At 40.2% G+C, this 24,467-nt stretch overlaps 1 long non-coding RNA gene across 1 annotated transcript; it reads right to left on the bottom strand.

The window, feature by feature from the left end:
* Nucleotides 1-563: 563 nt before the first annotated feature.
* LOC138069079 (uncharacterized) lies at nt 564-17,299 on the bottom strand. The gene is made up of 2 exons (XR_011143871.1): nt 13,633-17,299; nt 564-13,087 (listed from the first exon to the last, which is right to left on the bottom strand). It is a non-coding gene; the product is annotated as an uncharacterized lncRNA (long non-coding RNA).
* Nucleotides 17,300-24,467: the final 7,168 nt, after the last annotated feature.

Here is a 24,467-nt window from a genome sequence, read left to right as displayed (position 1 = left end):
TTGCTCTTTTGCTCCCGGGTTTATGTTTTCCTATTTGAAAGGACCTCTTGTTTCTCTCCTATTTCTCCTCGAGTATGATACAGAAGGCTTCTACAGTGCAGATATGCCTTCATGCCACAGGGTGGCAGCTAATCCTCAATTCCCTTCTCCCTCTCCCTCCCTCGCCCTCTCTCTCCCTCTGTCTCCCTCCCCCTGCCCCTCCTTTTTTTTTTCCTTGTTCTTTTTCTTCCTTTGACATTTCTGGCAGAAGCACCTTCCCAGCCAAGTTCCCCTTCCTGACATAAGGGGCCTGAGCCTGTAAATACAGCGCCTTTGCTGGGGTTAAAGAGTATTCAGAACAACTTTTTATTATATTGTGTCAATTCAGGCTATATCAATTTGCTAAAAATTGTTGTAGTCATGACAAGAACGCATCATCCAAGGATTGGATTTTGAATGTTACAGTTATTATGTACTGTTTTTGTGTGTGTCCCTTTTGAAAGTGGTCCCCCAAGCATAATGGGGTTGTAGGATATGGTGGCATCTCTAAGCAAATGCTGCTTTGATAGAGGCTTAGCTATTGATGGTTTTTTTTTTTTTTTTTTGGCTTATAGAAGTTATTTATTCAGCTTTTACTTCCAGTGTATTTTTACAGGTAAATTCCTCAGATTATTCAAACTGAAATCTCCATGTGTTGTTAGAATTGGCTTAGTTGCAGGTATGACTTTTTTGTTCTTTGCTATTGAGTTTACATAATTTTCCTCTCTTTCCTCTAGTTCCTTATTGATAGCTGTGACTATTTTTCTTGAAAAGGCTGCTGTTTTGTTATCTTTTCAAGCTGTGAACCTGTATTATTTTATATTTTCCTTTTGTGTTTTACAGTCTTCTGCCTTTCCCCCTCTCCGCTGTTGTTTAAAGAGATGAAAAGTAATGCGAAGCCCTACTGTGTCTGCCATCTAAAAATCAAGATCACTTTTAAGAATCGTTTGTCCAGGCTTTGTTTCCTCTCAATAATTAGGTTGTGGCCAATTCCCAGCTGTTAACTGAGAACCTGAATTCAAAACACATAGAAGTGTATTTGACGTGTCTCAGGATGGAACGCCCAAGCGATGTGCAAATAAGCAATCTGGATAAGATTTTTAGTGTATCCTTAGGTTGCCCTTTCGTTCCTGCAGGTACAGATCACAATAGAATCGAGTACCATTACTGTTACTCATCTAAGAGACCTAAATTGTAACTGCAAATAACTTCTGGGGGGAAGGGAGGGTATAAAGAATTTACATGCACAGTGTTGGAGAGCAGTGACTGTATGGTTTTGGGTGCATGTTAGTCAACATCAATATTTCATGCTTAGGTATTCTAGCTGTCTAGACCGATGAGGAAATAATTGCAGTTCTGCAGGACAGGTAGCAAGAACTCAATTGATTACTAAAATACCTGTGTTATAGAGACAACAGGCACAGAGAGGCTCGGAGAGAATGTGATATTAACAGAGCAAATAGAGCGGTGGAAAGAATTGTCTTGTGGTTATCAATAGTTGGTCCTCCAACAGCCCTGCTAGTGAGTAGTCAGGGCTCACAGGGGTGGTGATAGGGATAAGAGAGGAATTCAGTAACCATATTCTGACAACTCTGTACTCGGTGTTTTGGGTAGTGCAGGGTCTCGAGCTGATGGACTGTGTCCTGCAGATGGAACTTACTGACAGCAGTAACAGACTGTCTCTGTTTTTGATTGAGTTGTAATCCTTTCTGGCTTTGAAATTCAGTCTGGCTTGTTCTTTTCGACTGTAGCTTTTCTTTGGGACTCTTGTGTAGGTATAGCCTTTCTCTCCCTGCCACCTTTCTGTTGGTTTTCACTGACAATGCTATGAATGTCAGACCTGCTGGTGTTCCACCTCCATGGATGTCCTCATGAAGGAGGCGGGTTTGCTGGTGCTTCTGTTTCAGCCAGCTCATAGATGACTTTCCCACGCCCAGCAATGAGAGGCTGAGACGTGTATGTAGTAAATAGAAGATGTTTGTCTGTGTTCCTGGGCATATGCAAAATTATTATACAGTTATTTTGCTCTCTGCATGTCTGTTACATTTTATGTCCCCACTTTTCCCAGGGGACAAGTCTATATTCAGGTATTTATTGTACACTCAAATATAGCACAACAACACTTGTCTTATGCGACGTGATTAGAGAAGCAATTAGAGTTGCACGGATTTGGACTTGGAGCCACGTCCCTACTGCTGTATTTGTTAGAACACTGGCACACTTGAATTTCAACCTCTTTTCCTCCTGGGCTAGCAGGCTCAAGTGTAAAGCAGTACTGAACTTGGGAGTTTGAAGGTACTGGGCTAGAGATGATCAGCAAACATCTCAGTCCGCTAGCACAGCAGCGGAGTTGATCCTTTTGGCTCCCAGAGATTATTATCTGGTCAGGAGCATTGGTTCTGGTTTACGATGTAGACCCACTGCAGTTTTCTTTTCCTCCGCTTTTCCTCCGCTTTTCCTCCGCTTTTCCTCCGCTTTTCCTCCGCTTTTCCTCCGCTTTTCCTCCGCTTTTCCTCCGCTTTTCCTCCGCTTTTCCTCCGCTTTTCCTCCGCTTTTCCTCCGCTTTTCCTCCGCTTTTCCTCCGCTTTTCCTCCGCTTTTCCTCCGCTTTTCCTCCGCTTTTCCTCCGCTTTTCCTCCGCTTTTCCTCCGCTTTTCCTCCGCTTTTCCTCCGCTTTTCCTCCGCTTTTCCTCCTCATCAGCCCGATTTCCTGTGTAATGAGGGTACAAATACCTCTCCTGGGCTGGCACACTCTTCCCTACCTTTTGGAAAGGGGACAATCTGTGTTCTTCATAGCATCTAGAAACCATTAGAATTGTTTCGAAATCATAAAATCATCTGGTTAAGTAAGAGAGGGATCAAAGGGAAAATGGGGATACAAAGCAGTGAAGTGACTAAACAATCTATTTTTTGGTTCTGCCTTTGGTCTGACATGTGAAACTAGGCCTTTCTGCTGGACCATGCCACAGGCAAAGATCAATGAAATAGTTTCATTTTAGAGCCTCTTAGTCCACTGGCTAACAGTGGTAATATCAAGGATATAATGGTATATCCAGGGTTCCATTTTTAGCCTTAAAATGTGTACGAATTTTTCTATTTCATATAATATAGCCCAGGCATTTGACTGCTTTTTCCAATTTGTTTTGATTCGCTTCTGTGTCCTTTGTGTAGAGCTTTGCTTGAAAGGTGTTAAGTGGGCAAAGACCCTTTTGAAATGGGTACATATTAAAAAAAGCGGGGTGGCTGGGATCAAGGGCTCTACAAAAAAAAAAGAAGAAATTTTTCGGGGAATGTCTGTTTAAACTTTCCAAGCAGCTCTTGCAGGTGTTTGTATATTAGTGTATTATAGGTGTAGAGGCCAAAACTTCCAGGTCCTTCATACCAAAAAAATATTGTTACTCTAAACTCCCAAGAAAGCAGGCAAACTAAATGCCTGTGATCATATATATCAAATCCATTTCAAATCAGTTCTCCTGATAGGTGACAGCACAGGAGTAATGGAATGCAAACATGCTGTTGCTATGGAGCTTCTACCATCATCATAGTGAAAGATACTGCAAATGCTGCCCATACTCAGCTTTCTGAAAAAAGCAATCATAACCTTAATCGATTTATACAGAATTTATTCAATATAGGTTTTAGCAGTAAGGTAGGCGAAACAGTCCCACCAAACTAGTTCAGATTCTTTTCAGAAGATGAGTTAGCTCCTGAGCCAGGATTTATGGTAATTTTTTGGCTCCTCATGCAGCAAGAGGGCAAAAGCCAGAAGCAGGGAAAGAAAACATTACCAATCATCATGTAGGTGCAACCAAGCAAGTGACTAAGAGGAACAAATATCAGTTGAATGAGGTCACTGTTCACAGTGTGGCACACTCCTATGGTAGAAGAAAATACCCACCCTGAAGGAGCAACTCAGAGGAAGATATTAAGCACAAGCTATCAGAAATGATGAAGTATGGAAAATCTTAATCTGTTTAGAACTGCTCAAAATAATATGAATGCATTGTTTAATTTAAATTATTCATTTAGCCTTAGCTTGACACCATCATTCCTATAGAGCCTTGCTATCCTACAAATTATTTTTGCTGGGCAGCTGTGCACCTCCGATGGGTTTTTGGATATAGAAGATGCTATTTTACTAAACTTTACACACCTAGTTCCTTACATCTCTTTGCTTAAAATACACTCAGAATCCTTTGGTTTCTGAATCCTTTTTTGTGTAGAAATGTACAGTAATGACCATAGACTCCTTAAAAGAGGAATGACCTTCTCCCGCAGGTGAGATTATGCAAATAAAAATCACATACAGCGATATTTTCTTACTGCCATTATACATACCTAATATTGATCTAACAGGATCTTACTTCTCCATGTATCTTATTTCCTAGTTTCTTTCTCCAGATGAATAAAGACGTTATTTCTTCTTGGAATAATAGTCCTCAGGTTGATTTTTTTTTTTTCCCTTTTTTTACATTCATTTCTTACCCTGATTGCCCTTTAACATTCTAATGGTATGATCCTGTACCCTTGAAATCAAAAAGAATTTGGCTGTTAGATGAATGCAGTAGATTCTTTGGCTTTCCTCTCTATATTCAACAGCATTTATAATGAATCTTAACTTACATTGTTTGTGAATTTAATCTATGACTCACTAATGACTCTCTGAAGCATATCAGGTTTTCAAATATTATACTCGGCTCCTTTTCAATAACATTTCTGTTGTCTTTGTAGGTCTTTCTCAACGTAAGTGTTATATCCAGATTTTTGATTTTCTGGAGTATAATTAAACATGGTAAAAGTCCTTAATAAAATTAAGTACTGCTGTGTTCCTTTCCTTCTGAAATTGTGCATGAGGGATCTTAAAGTATATAATTTTATGTCATATCTAAGATATATACAACCCAGTATTCCCAGAAATCATTTTCTTTTATGCAGTAGGTGCCTATATTGTGACTAAAGCTTTGAAGTCAATGCTGTGTCTTCCTCAGTGTCTGTGAGGGTGCTGCTGGCCTCTCTCCTGCAGTGAGCTCTGTCACTTTCTGTTCTCATTTCCTTTGGGTTGAATGCAGAGGGCTTTGGCTCCCCCACTCTAGTTACTTTTGTAAATATGTTTATAACTGCTTTTTAAAAATAAATAGCTCATATGGGGAAAACTTTTCTAAGGTCCTTGACTGCAGCTTACCAGTAGATCCTGTGATTTCTTTTATCTTTGCCCCGGTCTATTTTGCTGTGGTTTGAAGGATGGCTTGTAGCAGAATCACTTATTCATATACAGGACACAGAGATTAGTACCTATTTAGTCTGTGGGTGTGTGGGGACAGTTTCTGCCTTTGAGGGATGAGATGAGGCATTAAGTTTTCTTGAAAGGGATCTTTTCCATTGAACAGCATTTACTTTGTCATAGTTGTCTAAAGTTGGTCTTCAAACCCTGCAGCGTCTGAAATTATTCTGTGTTATAATACTAACTAATGAGACTTCCAGTTCTTTCGTACGTCTGTTTTGCTAGTTACTTGCCTGTTCTAAATACAGCTCTTGTATCAGGCTCTGCTCTTTCATGGGACTATGACAAGCAAGGAATAAATTTAATCAAACTGACCTTACAGAGCTCTTAATCGCATACTCCTTTAACTTGATTATTACTCTCTAAAATATATAAAAGTTGCAACATAAACCTTGGCATTTTTTTTCTTTTTGACTGCAGAAAAAAGAAAGAATTAAACATGGGAGAGGCACTTCAAACTGATTTTGAAAATGCAGAGTTTCCTCTTTCTAGTGAGCTGCCTAACATGCTGTGCTGTGAAATTTCCATCCTTCCCTGTGTTATTGCACCCAAAGTAATTATTTTTAGTTTAGCTTGACAGGCTGGTAAAAGGAAGCCATTTGAGAAGTGTGGAGGGCTGAAGTTTTGTAGAAATTCCAAGCAGCTCTGCACTGAATCATCAAGTCCCAAGAGCACAGAGACATTCCATAGAAATGTCACACAGACCTCCTGGCATATTAATCAGGAAGCTGCAATGAGCTCTCACTTTCGGTCAGGTTTCTTCTAGAATTTTTGCTCTGCTTGGAATAAAAGCTCTTGCCGCTCAGCAGTGGAAGAGCGAAAGCAAACCCAAGATTGAGATAAGGATACAATCCAGATTTGGGCTGTTTCAGTGTTGGATGGCAGGGAGGGAAAACCATGCTGCTGACGACTTGTCTGTACTGTGTTTTAGTTGCATTACAAACTGCTCCTTCCCTCAGCTTGTAAAAGCTGGAGTCAGTAAAACCCAGAAGTCCACCATTCTTCTAACCACTCTAGGAGTTTTTCTCTGCAGAGATGGTGATTTTTAACTTCCTGTAGACTTAAAGATTGTTTTCCCTTTTAGTATTCTTAAGTCATTTTTGCCTCCAGATTTTCTTTTGAAGATTTATGCTTTATTTTGGAACTTTTGGTACAGTAAGCAGATCAATCTTAAACTAATGAAAGGGAAATAATACACATTCAGGAACAGTAACCTGCTGAGAAGCAGGACAGGTGATCAACTAACTAAAATGTTTATAACATTTATTTTTCAAAGTAGTTAAGATGTTATTGAATGTAATGGAAAAAAAAGTGAAGGTACTGTTAAAGTTGCACAGCTAAAAATAATAGGCAGGAAATGCAAATGTGAAGGTTACCACAGTGAGTGTGATACAGCCACATTGTATTACATCCTGTGCTACTACTTAAAAGTACAAAGGGAGATATTGTTAAACTCTTATATAATATGAAAATGAATTCCTTGGGCTTGCTGTGGGAACAAGAAAAAAACTATTTTTGCTCTTTTGATAGAGGAAAAGATTAAGTTTTTGCAAATATAGAGGATGTTTTAAAATTGTAACTGTGATCTTGTGGAATTCATTGCTGCAAAACATGTAAAATTGTGAGAAGTTCATCAGATTTCAATTAATTTTTGATTTATCATATGGCATACATGATTATTCAAAGGTAAAATATTACAGTAAATAATATAGCAAAAGAAAATCCCAGAAACAACAACTCTTCCTCCTGCCCAGCCCTGCAGTTCACAAGAATTCTAGGAGTAACATTATATTGCTGCCACAACCCCACAGTAGGCCATAGACCAGGCCTGATGTGTATTTAGTGCTCCAGAAATAGGTAACCTCCCATTTGCCCCAACACATTCTTGGTGTAAAACAAGAGCAAGTCTGGAGAGGAAAAAGAAAAAGTGAGATCACCACCAGGGGCATCAGCCTGATCATTTTCTGATGGCTCTTGTAGAGGGCAAAAATTAATGTTTTCTATCCCACAGCCCCCCAGGAACCCAAAATAGCACAATATTAACTAAGGTGAAAAATATTCAGGATAGTTTTGATGCAGTGTAGCTACAGCTACAGTGTGTTATGCTATGAACTGTTCTTGCCGCAGACAACAATTTGCTCATCACAAGCATGAGAAAGACTTACTGTGTAACAGATTATTCTATAGTTGCAGTGCCTTGAACCTTCCTTTCGCTAGCTTTGTATTTGCTGTGGCCAAGGGCAGAATTATCTGGATCTTATTTACCATGGCAAAAAAAGCCCAAACCTAACTTTGGTCAAATGTTAATCTCTTTACTGCTTGCTTTCCAGGCTGCATAGCCACAATTTCATTGTTGCTTTGATATCTGGAGCTCTTTGCGCCCCAGTGAGACAGCCAGGATCTTCTGGCTTTCGCTTGGTTCTTACATAGTGTTAAACTATGCTACTTGTATTGCAGTTTGGGGGGGGCGGGGGGGAGGTAAGACAATGGGCTCATACTCAGAAAATAATATTTTTCCTTGATTTTGACTTTTGAAAGAGAACAAGACAACAACTACGAAAAAAAGACCCATGAAATGGTGTTCACAAAAGCCTCTTCTGTTTACCTTGTGGAAATGCCTCATCACCTTGCTACTCTTCCAGAATCAAAAACCCAGGAACCTTTGACTCAGTTTCAGTTTCTTCCAAATTTAAAGGGAGAACATACATTAATAGGAGAGACCTTTTTAAACCAATTATTTGCCATGTAGATCTTAAAGAAGAAAGTGCAAAACAGCTCTGTTTTATTGATATATGACACAGGCAGACTCTAGTGTCGAAGGTAAGCTTGAACAAGAGCCAGCATTAATGAGAAAGAAGAATTTCTTTTTCCCTGTCTGTTTTCTACATACTGAAAAAAATGGCAAAATTAATTTAAAACTTTCAGGGCAAACATAAGCAGTCCATTTGTCCATACTGTGTCTTTCATGTGTCCGGTCCATATTGTGACTTTTACCTATAAAATGGGGAAAATGTCATTTTTTTTTTAAAGGTTAAGCCTCATTTTAATCTAGTACAGCACTGAGTATTATCATATCCACTACTAAGAGGTATAGACCTGAACTCTTTCTGTACAGCTTAAAAATTTAGCACTAGGCAATGATATCCACATCATTATATGTTGGAGACAGATGTTGCATCTGGTCTTCTCTGTAGATTATCCGAAGCTGGTAACAGATTAATTTGGAAGTCATGTGCTCTCTGAAAGTAATATATTGGTATCTGAGGAGGCTGGAAAGCTTATGTGAAACCTTATGTGTCAATCCCTTAGAATTAACTTCATTCAACCATACTGAATGTAAAGTGAAACTTATCTGATTAGCGAGAAATAGCTTTTGGAAATATTTAGTAAGTTTTTTTTTTTCAAAGGAAAATATGTGAGAATTTGAACATGCTCAAACCAGAAGATACTGACTGCCTCAAGAAACTAACAGTAGCACTGGGGACTACTACTGATTCGAGTCTAACTCAGAGCAGCTGTGTTTGAAAGTAGCATAGCGCTAGCTATGTAGCATAGCCAAAGTAACATAGCATAACTGTTGTTTGGTTCTGAGAAATTAGCTGGAGATAACAAGTATTTACATTGCCAAGTGCAAAAACAAAGACAGGTATATTTTAAAGATTTGCAGGGAAAACAACTAGACAATAAATACTGGTTAAATGTCACATTTAATTAAATATATGAAACCATTGCTGAAGATATTTATGAATGTTTTAAGAAGATAGGAAAATATTTCTGTTTCCCATGAATTGTGACATTGTTTTTGGTTGATTGTATTCTTGCACTGTGTTATTCTCTTTTATACAGGTTGACTGGATCTTTGCTAGACAGAACTTTGTCAAATTAAAACTGGCAGTGGCATAGAAATAACTGAAACGGCAGGGTCAAGGTCTGACTGTTTCCCTATAGTAGGGGATGAAAAAGGTGTTGCGTTTCCACAGTGTCAATTGCTGAATATCAATGCATTTCCATATCCTCTAAACCCTGTAGTTCACGTATATTCTCAACAAGAAAGCATGAAACGGAGACTGCTGATGTTCAGCCAGGTGTTTCATGATCACTGTTTACTCTGTGAAAGGATGCACGAGAGCAAACTTTTCAGTTTGAAGAAAGAAGGAAAATACTAGCACATATATTCTGAAACACTCCTAGTATCCTAGCCTTACTTTGTGGAGAAATCTAAGGAATTATCTGAATTTTAATGAACTTCATTGGATTATCCCAATTAATTGTGGTATTATCCCAAACAAAACATTATAAGAAACCAGCGCTGAGCTGCTCTGGCTTTTCTTTTTTTTAAGGGTTGTGCTATTCCCTTTATTAGTGGAAATTTCTCTTCTCAAGAACTGACTTCCCGTCCAAAAGACCTCCCCTCCTTCCCCCCAACAATGCATTAAACTCTAATTAAGATGCCCTTCAGGAAAGCTGCATAAACAAAAACAGACATGTTATGCTTCATAGACTGGAAAATGTGATTTTTCTCACTTCAGTGACTTTTGCCGAAGTTCTTTTGCGATGAAAGCTTGTTTACAAGCAGAAGAAAATCAGCAGCGTTCTTGCTGATGCTCTTTGGGGATTCTCCATCAGCTTGGGTCCTTTCTCCCCTGTAGGTCACGGTGTTTCTTATTAAAACCTGTGAAAAATAATGAAAATACTCAATGTTTGATTCTTCAGAAAAAGGAATTTGAAAGTATAGGACTAAGAAATGCCCATCAGAATAGCACTTCATTTGCCAAAGCAAGGAAGAAACAAGATTTAACAACATTGACATTTAGGTTTTGGTCACTAGATTAGTGACCCAGGAATTATCACTTCTCCTATCCCTTTTCACCTGTTGCTCCCCTTTGTGTAGGAATTTTTCACTTGCAACATTGCAAATGTAAAGAGAAGTAAGCTTAAGAGGGGAAAAAGCTCTCAGCAGTGATATAGAGGAAATTTATTTAGTTTTTGTAGAGCTATTGTGTTATACCTTGCAGTACCAAAACATTTCCAAGCAAAAGCGAGTTATTAACTGGTGCGTCTAGCTAGTAGTGGAAGTTGTTGCTGATCTGATTAGCAGTGGAAGCTGCTAAAAGGTTGCAGAGAAGCAAAGAAAGAAAGCCCAGAGGGGCAAAAAAAAAAAAAAAAAAAAAAAAAAAAAAAAGGAGGATGCAGTCTAAAGGATAAAGATTGTTTATAAAAGATTTGAAGGCCAGAAGGGACCTCACTGATAATGTTATCTGATCTATTAGATAAATACAGGTAAATACAGCACTTGAGTTTCAACTGGCTTATAGTACTCAGTTTTGTTTTCTTAAGGACAACAAAGAAAGGCAAATAGATGTAGAAGAAGGGAGTATGTATGCCAGTACAGGATCTGTGTACAAGCGTAACTGCTCATGGAGAGCAAGACGGAGCGCTACATGTACTATGTAGTAACAACAAGAATTTCCCATTGGCATTTCAGATCTGAAGATACTGGTTTGAAATTTCTATGATAATGGAGCAGGAGTGTCTTTTTTGCTTCTTCTTGACCCCTCCCCCCCAATACTACTGATTAAACTTAGACGTTGATCTGTAAATACACAGAATTTCTATTTCCAGTAGTTCATATGGCAAACTTCAAACCCTCTCCACAAAGCCCAGGTGCAGAACTACTGAACTAGCTCAGATCTGTGGTCCAGCCATTTCAGGTTCATATCTCTAATGGGACTAAGTGATTGAGGGCGGATAATTGCAGGAGGTTAATAATGTTAACCTGGGTCACGGTGTTTCTGTTTAAATCCAGGTAATTAGCAATTTGATTTATGCCATAAAGGAACAGTGATTGGGGGGTGGGGGAAGAATCTCTCTTTAAAAGAAATCCAAGTTGAAAGGTGTTGTTAATCAGATGTAGTGCCCAATGTTTTCTGCATCTGCTGAGTGTATGTCCGTGTGGTGTTTTATGAGCGTTCCACGGGTTAGGTACTGTGCAAAAATGTATTTCCTTTTAGTTTCACAGTGTTCCTACTCTTATATTCTCGGAGATGGTATATTTAGCCCTCTTATTTGCCTCTTGTAATACTCTTTTTTAAATTGCTTGTTACATCTTAATTGTGCCTTTTGTAAATGCAAGTCTTTTTTTTTTTAAATATGTATGTATAAATATGTATTTATTTTTAATCTCATGAGACTATTTCTGTGCTTATAGTGAACTTTGCCATGAGAACTGCCAGATCAGGTCTCTTTAACCCATCTATTCCTTGGCTCTGACTTTCCTATAGTAGTGCTGATAATATATAACGGAGTCAAGTACACAGTGATTTTTCATTCTCCCGCCCACCACTATACAGTGTACCATTAGATGATTCCTGAGCCAGAGGCTGCATTTTGATATTATGTTTGGTAGCCACCAATAGATCTATATTAGTTTGTGTAATCCATTTTTTAATCATTTTATATTTATGGCCTGTGCAGCGTCATCTGGCAGTGAGTTCCATTGCATAAATACTACTACAGAAAAGAGCTTTCTCGTATTTGTTTTAAACTTGTTGCCTCATTACTTCATCATGTTCCCCTTTCATTCGAAGCTCACATCAAATCATATTCTCTAGCCCCTCCCTTTTTATGTCCTTTCTGAAGTCTAAGTAGCCTGAACTGAGTGAAGAAATACATGAGAGGCTGTGTGCTGATTTTGTATATATTCTGTTATAGTTCCTGACAGCACTTTGTTCGCGTAAAATGTCTGGGGTTTTTACTGCAGCTGAACGTAAAGCAGGTGTTTTCACTGAGCTGTTACTTAATCCAAGGACTTTCAATGCACAGCACCTGATGCTCTTTAATGACGTGAGGATAAAGAGGAAATATGAGGGGGTTGGGGTTTTTACGGTGGTAGAAGAGGCACATGGAAAAGATCCAACTTTGCTGGAGGGTGTAGGTACTTACCTACTAATTTCACTTTTCCTTTGAATGTATACTTGGCTAACTCCTATCTCTGCCAATATTTGGATCCCTGAATGTCTGAAGAGCCTGGCGCTCGGGAATTGCAGCCTGGGTGTCTCTGCCGCTGAAGAGCAGTCAGGCCCCGGGTGGAGACCCCAAACTGGGTGGTAAGTAACAATGTAACACAACATGTAATTTCTAACTTCAGCTAGAAGGGAAAAGTTATTTTCCATTACAAATACTGATCCTTGTGAGCTAGTAAGATAACAATTACAATCACAATGTTCGTGGAACAAAGCCGCTGTCTTGAGACAAGCGAGGTTCTTGCTATTCATCCTCTGAGAGGAACAGACGTAGTCAGCAAGCCTGATTGATTGCAGTAGGTCTGTGGACTTTCACAGCAGAGAGAACTCAAAAACGTTCACTGCTCCTTGCTAGTTCAGCTGTTTTTAGTAGTAGTACCTGCATTTTTGTCCAAATGTATCACTTCTGAACCAGCATGTGATGATACACATGTGTTAAAGAATGAAGCTCCTGCTGTTTGTGCGTGCCTGCCTGTGCACTCCATATATGTTTGTCTCTCAGTGACACTACAGATAAAGATGTATATTTTTAAGGGGAAAATGCAGATAGGCTTTCATAAGACTAGCAAAGGTAAAAGAGAGTCTGCGTAAGAAGAGCCCCAGTAGCAGCTGAATTTTGGGAACAAACCAAACTGCAACTTCTTCCACCTGGGTAGAAAGTTGTGTGCCTCTGTGTTGTTTTAGTCTAGTGATTTACCTGCTGGAGTCTCTTGTTCCAAATTCTGAGGAAGTGTGAGATATTGTAGCCTCTTGAGCACCTGCTGGACCTGTAATATGCAACAGTATAAAAGGCTTTTTAGCCTGAATCTAAAAAGATTAATCTAAATTACCAGCAACTTGCTTTTTGCTTGCAATGAAGAACAGCAAATTTAAAGCAAAATGCAGCAATAAATAAAATGAAACTAGTCGCACTCTGTCATAAGGAAGCCATAGCCTAAGACTCCAAACACTGGCTTATGTGAAATGCCTCAGGAAAAGCAGAAATATTGCTATATAAATTTGATAGATTATTTCCGTATTAGTCATAAAGTGAGCGTTAAGATAATAGTCTACTCTGCTACAGTTGAAATGCAGTTGGGTAGAAAAATGCACGCTGTTCTGCTGGAGTCTTAGCCTTCCATCTAGAGGTGAATATCACACCAAAATAATAAACATATAGAATAAAACACACAGATATAAAGAAAAAACAAATATCAATGTAAATCATCCGGATTCTCACTCTTGTGAAATGTTTCGCATGTAGCCTTACTGGAGAGGTTATATACCTCTCATGCTCTCACCAATGAGCAGTGCCTTCACGTAGTTACAGTACCTGCATCTTCTCCCCTCTCTCCTCCTCCCCTCTGCGATATCTGCAATCTTCTATTTGCATATTCATCAGTGGACTAATCCACTGTTAAATGTTTGCGGTTTCTCTCTTGCATATACATTTGCATGTGCACGTTCCTGTAGCTTCTCCTTGCACACTGACTGGTAGGTATCTGCAGGTTCTGTCCCCCTCCTTGCCCCTTTTCTCCTTCCCCTGTAGGGAAACTACCATTATCCTGGTATTTGAACATGATACAGCATCAGCGGGAGCATTCTTTGAAGCAGAGTCTGTTTTTTGAGCCGGCTGTGTTCTGGATAGGCAGGTGCATGGCTTAGCTGCAGAGAGAGACACGGTACAAGTGAACGTGCCCAGTACAGCCTTTCACCGAGCTATGGTATTTCTTCTTCCTCGCGAGTCTTTGTCAAATATGGCTTTGATTGTCACTAAGTCAGTTCAAAAAGTTATTTTCACTTTTCTCCTGCCTTCATTTACAGTCAGAGAAAAAAATTGTTGCTTAGCTCTCAAAATGCACATGAATTCAAAACTATTTTATAACAAATATATGCAGCTTTTGCAGCACAAAGGCGTATGGCTTGAGGCCTGTCCGTTTCGTCTCATAAGCTGCCAGTGGTTCGGATGTTGTAACAGAGCAGGCATAATTTCCTGGGTCTAACTCATGGACTCTCTGACTAGTTTGTGATAGCATTCTTGCCATCTTTCTTGTGATAATGCTCCTCAAACAGTCCACATCTGGGTAAGGGATCATATCTCAGTAACATGAACTGGAGGCAGAGAAAGGCAGCTTGCTGAAGGATCCCAGTTAATGTGACAAACTGCCTTTTCCTGATGATTCGGAAGACTCCAAACAAAACTCCACCCTTGTGTACAGGATGCTAAACTTCAGCTCCAGTGGCATCACTGGCATTTAATGAGACGCAGTTCCTCAGGTAGCAGTGAGACCCTTTGCTGACATCATGATATAGTTGTCATGGTTACAAAAGGACCAGCTGCTAAATGCAAAGTATCCAAAAGATGAAAACAGAAAATCAATGTCCGAGCAGAACAAAAGGTGGGGAGTAAAAGATGATTTGGAGGCCAGGGGGAAATGAAGGAGGCGGAGGAGAGAGCAATTAGGGAATTAAGCAGGAAATAAAGGCAGGGAGAAAGTAAGTGCAGGGGTAGATGCCCAGAGATGGGTGATCCAGGAGCAGAGCCCTTGGGAACATGACATGCTAATGTTTGTAATTCATGAAAAGCCTTCACAGAGAAGTCTGGAAATGATGTTCTCTTGCAAAAGTCCCTTTTGGCTTCTTTTCTTTGAAGCTTCGCGCACTGCATCCCAGGGCAGGAGGAGAAGGGGGTGCGCCCTGGTCCTGAGAGGTGGTCAGCACTGCTCCGAGCCAGTACCAGCGAGTGGCATCGGTGAAAAGCAGCACTGCGTACGCGGAGGGGGAAGGAGTTTTGTGCAGAGCGCTCCTCGCTGTGAGCCGTCTCCCGTTGTCAACATTCAGGCCAAGCAGCTTTTGAAATCGCTGTTTGCTGAGATGTAGCTTCTCTCTGTTGTGCCCTAGTTTTGAGAAGGAAAGAGTTAGACTGCCTTTTTCTTTCGCTTTTTTTTAATTTAACTTAGTGAAAACAAATTCAACCTTTTGTTCTGATATGAAACAAGGAAGCGAGAATCTGAGATAATAAAGCCAACCTGACGTGAGTTAATATCACAGTGATTCCCTGAGCAAGTGGGTTGGGATCTTCAATTAATTCCTGCAGCACGATGGGAGAGCAGGTTTCCATGGATACCGAGCCAGAAGCAGCATTGACAGTCTTAGGAAATGTGAGCTTAGCTTTGCTACAGCTTCTTTCCTAAGGGTAGGTTTCTTTTTCTCCCTCTGAGTACTCAGAGCATTCTCTATTCTGTCTTTTTAAAGAAAGAGAGACAGAAAGACATCCGAGAAATGGGTGGAGAGTTTTTAAAAAAAAAAAAAAAAACAACTCCTTTCCCAGAAGATTTTGTGTGAGAAATGCAAGCCACTTGTACATTTTAAGCCAAAATTAGGAATAAAAGGAAATATATTAAAACTATTTACACAGAGAATATGTAAAATATATTTTTCTGGTTTTTGTTGTTGTTGTCATCTGCATAGCCTGTTAAGCTCTTAGCCCAGCCTTCTGACGATCACCAAGGAGGCCTCTGGTAGGACAAATTTATAACCAAGGACACGATAAAAGAAGAGTATCTATTCCACTGCAGGGCTGTAGATGGCTTCAGCGTAGCTGTTGTTCACCCAGGCGACCGCAGCAGTGCATGTATTAGTATGGATGACAGGCAAACTTTGATGATAATTTAAAAAAAAAAACAAACTATATCTGTCCATTAAAAATTTAATACAGGAAAAAAAACAAATTATAGTTTTTCCTCAGAAATTAACTGCTAGACATACTGACGGGTGGTGGGCTCTCATTAAAAATACGTAAGATTAGTAAAAGAAAGAAGGATATTTAACTATTTTGTGCAATTTCAAAAACCTTTTGATTCAAATTGGCATCCAGCACTGAATCTTGATTTGCTGTAGAATAGAAATCTGGGGAAGCTCATGACCTTATTAAGTACATGCACCGTTCTATCAAATACAGGATAAACAGTGACAACATCCATGAAGAAAATAGAACTGAAATCATTCCTTAGCAGGATCCTCTTCAGTGACTACTCATTCTGGTCAAGCAGTTCCTAAAACCTTTGTTCCTACTTATTTTAATTTAAAATCTCGTTAACCTCTCATACTAAAGGTTACCCTAATCATGCTGACATATTCAAAATCATATTCATACTTCCTGGTCAGCTCCATAGGTGAACACAGCAAAATAACAATCATATTTGTTTTAGAAAGATGCCAAAATGAAGTAAAAATGCTATTGTAGGAATTGAAATTTAATATACTCTAAATGACAGGCTTCATCGCTTAGGAAATGCAGCTAGGAACTTCAGATAGCCTTAAAAACATTATACTTTTCACATCTTAAAGATATTACCAAAGCAACATAGTACTCCACTATGGTTACAAAAAATATTAGCTGAAAATATAATCCAAATCATACTGCTATACAGAAGTAAAGCCTGGAACCAAGGTAGGAGTTGATTTCAGTGACAAGCAGGAAGGCTTAGGAGAAACCCAACAAATGGGGGTTCTACAAGCTTCCTCCACGAGTATAAACTGCAGCACTAAGAACAGCCTCCCAGAACTGGGCTAGTTCATCTGCTAACCAGAGTAATTAAACAAAAAAAAAATGCCAGACTGCTCTGTCTCTGATGCTTCCTCACAATCACAACTGTGTCATGATAAGCATGCACAAAACACTGGAGTACAAAAACTACTGCTTAAAGAAAGTAAGAGATGGTGCAGAGGCATAGAGCTCTTACTGCCCTTCCCTGGAGGCAAGATATTCCATGTAGAACTTATTAAAATGCTTAAACTACCAGGTTATAAAAAATGATAAACAGTGCAATGTCAATTAAGTTCTTCCACAGAAGGAGCCAGAATCTCCCTTCAGTACTATGATTTAATTATCAACCAGTGTCACCCAATCAGAAACTGCCAACACCTGAATTGCTGTTTGAGACTGGAGAGAACATGAGATAGATTGCTGTAATAATGCAGTAATTTTCTCAAGCCACTTCCTAGCCAGCACTGTATTTGGGGGGGGGGGGGGGGGGGGGGGGGCCGAGCAGAGGCTGAGGATTGTCGGACAAAGCATCAGCACAATAAGCTGCCGTTCTTGCTGTAATATCCTAGGTAGACACTGGTGGATTGTTTTTATTCTGCTGGAGAGCCATCATGATGTGATGGAGAGTATTCTGCACAGATTCTCCAGGTTAAGTAAAAAAGCTTTATAGTTGAGAATTCCTAGGCGTTTCCATGAAGAAATCCTAGGGGTTAGCTGTCTAACACTCAAATGTTTTGCTAGCAGCCTGATTTGCCTTAGGATTTGTGCTAGGGTTCTAGTGATGCCTTACAGATAAACACAGCTTGCAGCACTGTTTGTGCTATGTCATTTAAAACTGCATTGTCAAATCGCACAGTTTGACGAGTGGCATACTGAAGCCTAGGAAAGAACAAGATTAGGCGTGCAATTCATGTTTGTCCCATAAGCTTCAAGCTACTAACTTCTACTGCTCAGGTGCTGCTATTTCTCAGCGACACCTGACTCAGCGCAAAAGAGAAATGGTCCACAGACAGTACTTAGTTAAAACTACTTTGTAAAGTAAGGTTCTTAAGTTAAGTCCTCCTATAAGCAATAGAACTAGTGAGGTGTCCTTTCTTACAGCTTTGTGACTTTTGGTTGAATCACAGCACTTCAATGTTTGCATGACTGATAGCAATTGTCCTCACTGCACCTCCCATTTGCCTTTCTGTTATGGTATTAAAACAAAAAAGTTGCAAAACCTGCCTCATACAGACTCTAATTTAGAAAAGCACCCAAATATATACTTTATTTTGAGCTTGTGAATTGATATATTATCACTCCATGCCTAAAGGATGTCAGAATGAAAAAAAAAAAAAAAAAAAACCCTGCTAGGATTAGTCTTGTATCTAAAATTGCCCACAATGTCTAAGGATTCTTTTGTATTGGGATCACGCTTTCCAAATGTGGCAACATGAGGCAGGATTTCTGATAGGTAGGATTAAGTTCATCTACCTTTGGAAATACGCAATTTAGGTATACAATCTGAACTGTTCATCAGGGCTCTTCTCACAGTCAGTGATAGGAATAGGTGTCATCTGGGACAACGTAGTCCCTTGGCAATAGGGGAAGCCCTCTCTTAGCACCACATGCAACTATTTCTTACCACCTATTTGTGAAGCTGCTAAGAGTTCAGACATAACCAGATTGCAAAATAATTACATCTTCACTTTTGCTGATAACAGCTGATTTTAATCAGCTGAATTTAATAATTAATACCATGTTTTCTTGTTTGTCTAATCCTTGTGTGAAATATTCATGCCTGTGTTTTTCACACCAACACATTTTTAACACTTGGTTATAACGTATTTATGGTTTGGTTACTGTCTTGGCATGAAGGACTGTCATTTTTCCAGTCTACCTTTCAAGGCCTAGCAGAGAGCTGTAAAGCTCTTTGCTTGCTGCTCTTTTTAGAGAATGGCCTTAGCTAGGTGCTTGCTTTTAGCCATTTCAGGTCTTTATTGAGCTTGTTCCCTTCATATTAAGTCAAGTGAAAGAAATACATGTTCAAGTTACTCCTGAGAAGGACTTTTAAATTGCATTGCCCAAGTATCACAAAGAAAGGTGGGGAGAGAGCTATTACACGCATTGATGAGCAAAGCTGCAGATGTAAAACCTTTGTTATTCACTGCTGGTGTGTGTTTTCTGTTATGCAATCTAATTTTCTTGGTGCTTTAATATGAACTGAGGAAGTTTAACTTTGAGGGCAAAAAAAAAATCCTACTATTCTACTGAAGAAATTAAAGCTGATGATGGAGAAGCCTACAGAGTTTAGAAGGGACATTCTGGAGAAGGAAAGAAGAATGTGGTATTGAGAGAGACCATTTCACTGGATCAGAGGAAGCAGTAGAAGATATGCACAGGTTCTCATTCAAGTAGTATTACCTGCAGTCTTAAGTAACAGGGTTCTCAGAGTACTAACCTCCTAGAAGTTAATGAACAAATTAGCCTTTCCCTTTATTACAGGTGTAGTTGGCCAGGCACATTAATCATTTCCAAATTGTTTGCTAAATAATTTCTCCCGATAGACTTGAGAACGGGGAGAAGACAAGCAAAGTGCTGCAGGTTTTCGGTAACTGCTTAGCTGAAGGTGTCGCATTCGGTCATTCAAACTTTCTGCTGCAGCCTACCATGCTTGTTTCACAGGCTGACTAGTCAAAAGGACTTGTGACAATCATCCTCGCTGTCATTTCATTTATTTGCTCTAGAGTAGTATCTAGAAAACATTGAGCACAAAAGAGTTTCTGCACCACTTATCTTGAAAGAAGATTCAGTTATTGAATATAACAATTTATGTGAAGGAATTGGGTAGAGGAGGAAATGATAAAGGTGGTTCTTAGGCTGACTAGATGCCTACCATTCACAGCTATCATAAGCTGTTGTTACCTGACACTGTTTATTTTATTGTTTGGCTGTTTACAGTAACAGCCACTACGTAACCACAACCGTTTTCCAGTCACTGAAAGATGGTCTCTGCTCTGAGAAACATACAGCTAAGAAATTATCAGCAGTCTCCAGGAGCCATTATGGCATTGTATTAATGATAGCACCAATAGGTCAGCAGAGAAAAATCTCATAGATCTTATCTACAGAAATATAAAGCATTTTGACAGAAAACAAATTATTTATGCTTTCAGTTTCATACAACCTAACATTGTTGGTTTTAGTTATCCAAATCGTAATACAAGTTTTACTGTAAAATATTGAAGTTCCTCCACTATGAGTACTAAAAAATAGTTTTTCATAAACTTCTAACTTGTTACGGATTTGGAGCTTAGTATGATTTAAGTTAATAAGCTTTAAGTAATGAGTGACTTTTGCAAGTTTAAAGCTCTTTTAGTTTACAAATAATTTTAAAAAGTATAAATAAACTCAGTAACAGTGCTGACCTGTCAAAGCAGCAAATTGTGGGGCTGAGTAAATCACTAACTGAATGAAATGCCTAATGGCATTGCTTTGGAAAGGTTGTCTAAACTTTACTTTGTTTGATATTACAGGCAGCTGCACCATTAGGGGAAGAGATGTTTGTAATAGAAATCAGTATTAAAGTGAAAAAATAGTTGACTAGCCAATGCCATCGTTATGGGAGGAAACGTATTTCTTAGTTGTTTGGGTAGGGGACTAGAAAAAAAGAAAGGAGGTAAAATTAGTTCTGCATGTAGAATCAGTGAGCTTGCTGTTGGGATAGTTGATGGAGTTTTTTTTTAAGGCTCTGAGCTTCAAAACAGGTGCTGAACAATTGAAAAGGACTTGGAGAAAAGTTCTAAGATTGAATCAAAGTCAGGATACCCTGCTGTACTGTAAGGTGCTTATGTAGCATGCTTATAGCTAAGGGATAGTTGAAAAACCACCTACAGGTGCTTCTAAAGGAGAGAAGGTTTCTGGAACAGTTGGGTTTTTATTCTAGCAAGAAAGATGTGATGAACTTGACTGGTTGAAAGCTAACTCTAGAAGAATTTAGACTACTGAAGCACTGAACAATTTTAAACACTGAGGCTGTTTGCATAGAGAAGATATGCATTGCCCAGCATTACAAGTCTGACCAGGGAATGGCTGTCCTTCAGGAACACACGCTGCTGTCTGAACAGCTGCTGTGGCCCTCAGCAGACCCTGCTCTGTGATATGCTTTGTCTTGCGTTATGAGGAGCAGAAAGGAGAGATGGGTAGTTTCAGAACACGTGACCATAAAGTGATCCCTTCTGACCTTTAGCTCAATGGTGAGACCTAGAATTTAACTTTGTGATTGAGCTTCTTTCTTTATCGTTGAAGATGCTCTAGCTCAGGCAAATAAAAGCGATGCAAATATTTTCTCTGGGGCCACCTCCTCTTTCTCTAAACACTTTTAAAGCAACAATAAGTAGCTATGACTATCAAAAGTTTTTCTTCTTTTTTTCTTCTTTTTTTTTTTTTGGTCCCTCCTCTTTTCCAGAAAAACAGGCTCACATCTATTGTGGGCCACAAACTGACTGAGTCTTGGAGTCTAGTAAAATAGCTCCCTAAATACGCATGTTCATTTAGAATTGCCTAGTATAACAGGGATTTTTTGTGAATCACACTTGCTTGAAAAAAAGAAAAATAAAAAAGAAACACGAGGAAAGAGATCCTAAAATAGGTAAATCAACAGCAGAAGCAAATGCAACTACCCTGTCTATAATTTATACCCTGGGAAACATCCAGGCTGCAGTGCAGTAGGCGAGATAAGCTGCCAGGTGCCTTCAGTGGTCTGGCGTATGCACGCCTGGGGCAGAGCGTGCTGATGCGCAGTGTGCTGCGGCTACAGGCTGAGGCGCCACGGGTTGGGACGCAGCCTTCCTTCAGGGCCTCGTCCTGCTCCGGCCAGCTATGAGTGGGTGTCCTGGCCCAGCAGGCATCTCGCCTACCTGTTTTGGCCACAGGCACGTGCCTCCGCGTCCCCTCCTGCCTGCACAGAGCTTTCCCTTCAGCCAAGCGTCCCTCACTTCCCCTCTTGCCACCACCCCGGGAGGCGTTCCCACATTTTGATAGCTCTTAATTTCCAAGCAGCGTTTGGGGTGCGGACGCTACCATGGAGTTGTCAGGAACAGCATGCTGGAGTGTTTGGGGACTCCAGGGTTGTAGCTCTCCAAGAAAGCCATCCCTCGCAGCCCTTCTCTACACCTGTACCTGGCTCCATAGGCTGTAGCCCAGGAAGAGAGAACTTTCAGTCTCCTCTTGGAAGCAAGGCTTGAAATGACCTGTAAGAGGACCAAACAAGATGACAAATAAGAAAAATGACACACAAAAGACTCTTTCTTTCCTTTTCTTTTCTTTTTTGTTTTTAAACAATGATCTTTGTGTAATGCTTTTCATCTTATGCCCTTTCTGTTGGGCTGATCGAGTTGAACTTTTATGTCCTTCTATCTTATGGAAAGTGTGACAGAAACATTTCCTGTGCCACACTGGCTGAGACGCAATGAGAAACCACAATACTTATTTTTGGCAGTGACGCAACAATGTGGAAACAAATTTATTGTAGAAGCTTTAAGGACAAATTTGCAATAATTTCAGTGGAAGCGTTTACCCATACAGCTGAATGGTTTTTCTTCTGTATATGTATTGTTTTGAAGGCCTTGCTTTCCTAACATATATTGTCAGTACTAGTGCTGTGTTTGTAGCAGGAAATGGATGCTCATAAATTTCTATTCTGATGTAATTGTAGGGAGATAATGCAGCTATTCAGGGCCTGCAGAGAGGTGGAAAAGCACTGTATTTGTTGTCCTCTAGCACTTCTGTGGACAAGTGGAAGCACGTTTGGAACGAGTATCACTGAGCACAGGCTCCATTTTTACGACGTGAGCATTGGACCTGTGTGATATGTTTAGCTGCAAAGATAGCTGATATTTACCTGTAGCTCACAGTGAATAGTCTCTTACTCAGATTAGCTTTCAATAAACAAAGACCAATTTTAAAAAAAGCTTGTAGGAGAGACTTCATGTGTCAGTGATTATGTATGACATTAACATGAATGAGGTTCCACTGCTGCTCTTGGAAGGTAAGGTATCTGCATAGCCTTGGCTCTCTGCTTGTCCTCCAGATATGTCCTGGCAGGCCTCTCGCACCTTGAGGCTCACCCTCACCTTACAGAAAATGCCTCTGGAAGGTTGCTGAGCATACTCTCGTTCGCTTGTGCATACCTGATGCCAGCAGCAGTGAGAAGCTACCAAAACCAGCAGCAAAGAGGTAGAGGACTCCCAGCTCATTGTCAAAATATGTAAGGAATGAAGGAGGGCTCTGAGCACCCCTAATAGGAAGGTTTCCCGAAAAGAGTAGGAGCTGCCACAAGTGGGCTTACGCATGGGGCAGGGAACAATACTGGTTTTGAGCTAAAGCATGTTACAGTGGCATATGTCTGCTTCTACTACCTCAGCTACAGAGCTGGTAGGATAGGTCTCCTTTGCCTGGGAGGCAGGGAAGGATCCTGGGGAGCGCTGGGCAGGGGGGAGATGGCTTTCTCCTAGGCTCAGTTTCTTTCTTGACATATTTACAAGCTGTTTGTCTCCACTCAGCTCCATGGGAAATGAGGTCAGGCAGTCTGGGCCAAGGGCATCCTCCTGATCGTAGCGCAGGTGCATGTGCATGGATTTTCTAGGAATCACCACTTTCCTGGGCATCCACAGATGGCTCATGTGCATAGTCCACACCTCCTGCCCCACTAGACAGACCATCTGCCACGGCAGCACTTTCAAAATGGTCCAGTGTTTATATTTTGAGTGCAAACCTGTTGTAGAGCCCTAGAAACATGTTAGGCATGATTGCTTTTCCTTTTGCTTTTTCTTGCAGGGAGAAGGAACCTTTCCCTCCCCTCACTGCCCCAGCCTGTACCTGGTTCTCCCCTGTGTTGCATCTCTTGTCCTCCTATCCTTTTTTGCGAGTCACTGACTTGCTGAGTCACAGGGATACTGCCATCCCACTCATGTCCCTCACTCCTCTGTCCCTTGGAAGTGTGCCCTCAAAGCACTGGTCACGCTTTGTGCTTTTATGGTCCATGGACAGTTCATTTGCAGGAAATGCTCTGCAAAGTAACGATTCCAGGACCTGCATCTACATACATAACCTGTGAAATGCATTATTAGGGTCCAGGTGTCTCAGCAGGCTGAGTCTGGCCAATAGTCTATTCTGTCATATGTCTCAAGACACTGACAGAACTTAAATTGCTTGCAATTTTTTATTTTTGGATTCTACAGAAGTATCTGAGGGACAGGTCCATATCCTGGCTATTTCTGACACTTAGGGCTTGATCACTGCTGCCAGCTGCCAGCCTTCAGCAAGCCTATGATGCTCTGTGTGAGTGTGAAACTTGGAAAGAGATAAGAGGACCACTTAAGTAAACACAGGAGTCGGGCACAAGCGTGGACAAGTTATTTTGAAACTGGAGAATCACCACTTTCTTTTTCAACACCAAGGACTTATAGGGCCCAATATTTGGTCCCCTGCCTACGTGTGTGTACCAGCACAGGCGTATCTTTCAAGAGCATGGGAGTGGCTCTAAAGTCAGTCATTATCTCCCACCAAACACACCTGAGCCAGATTAGTAAAACAGAGTTGCACTGCTGAAGTCAGAGGAGCGTTGGGCACATACAGAC

Source organism: Struthio camelus, chromosome 13 (assembly GCF_040807025.1).
Source record: "Struthio camelus isolate bStrCam1 chromosome 13, bStrCam1.hap1, whole genome shotgun sequence".
Classification (NCBI taxonomy): domain Eukaryota; kingdom Metazoa; phylum Chordata; class Aves; order Struthioniformes; family Struthionidae; genus Struthio; species Struthio camelus.
This window is presented reverse-complemented; position numbering and strand designations above follow the sequence as displayed.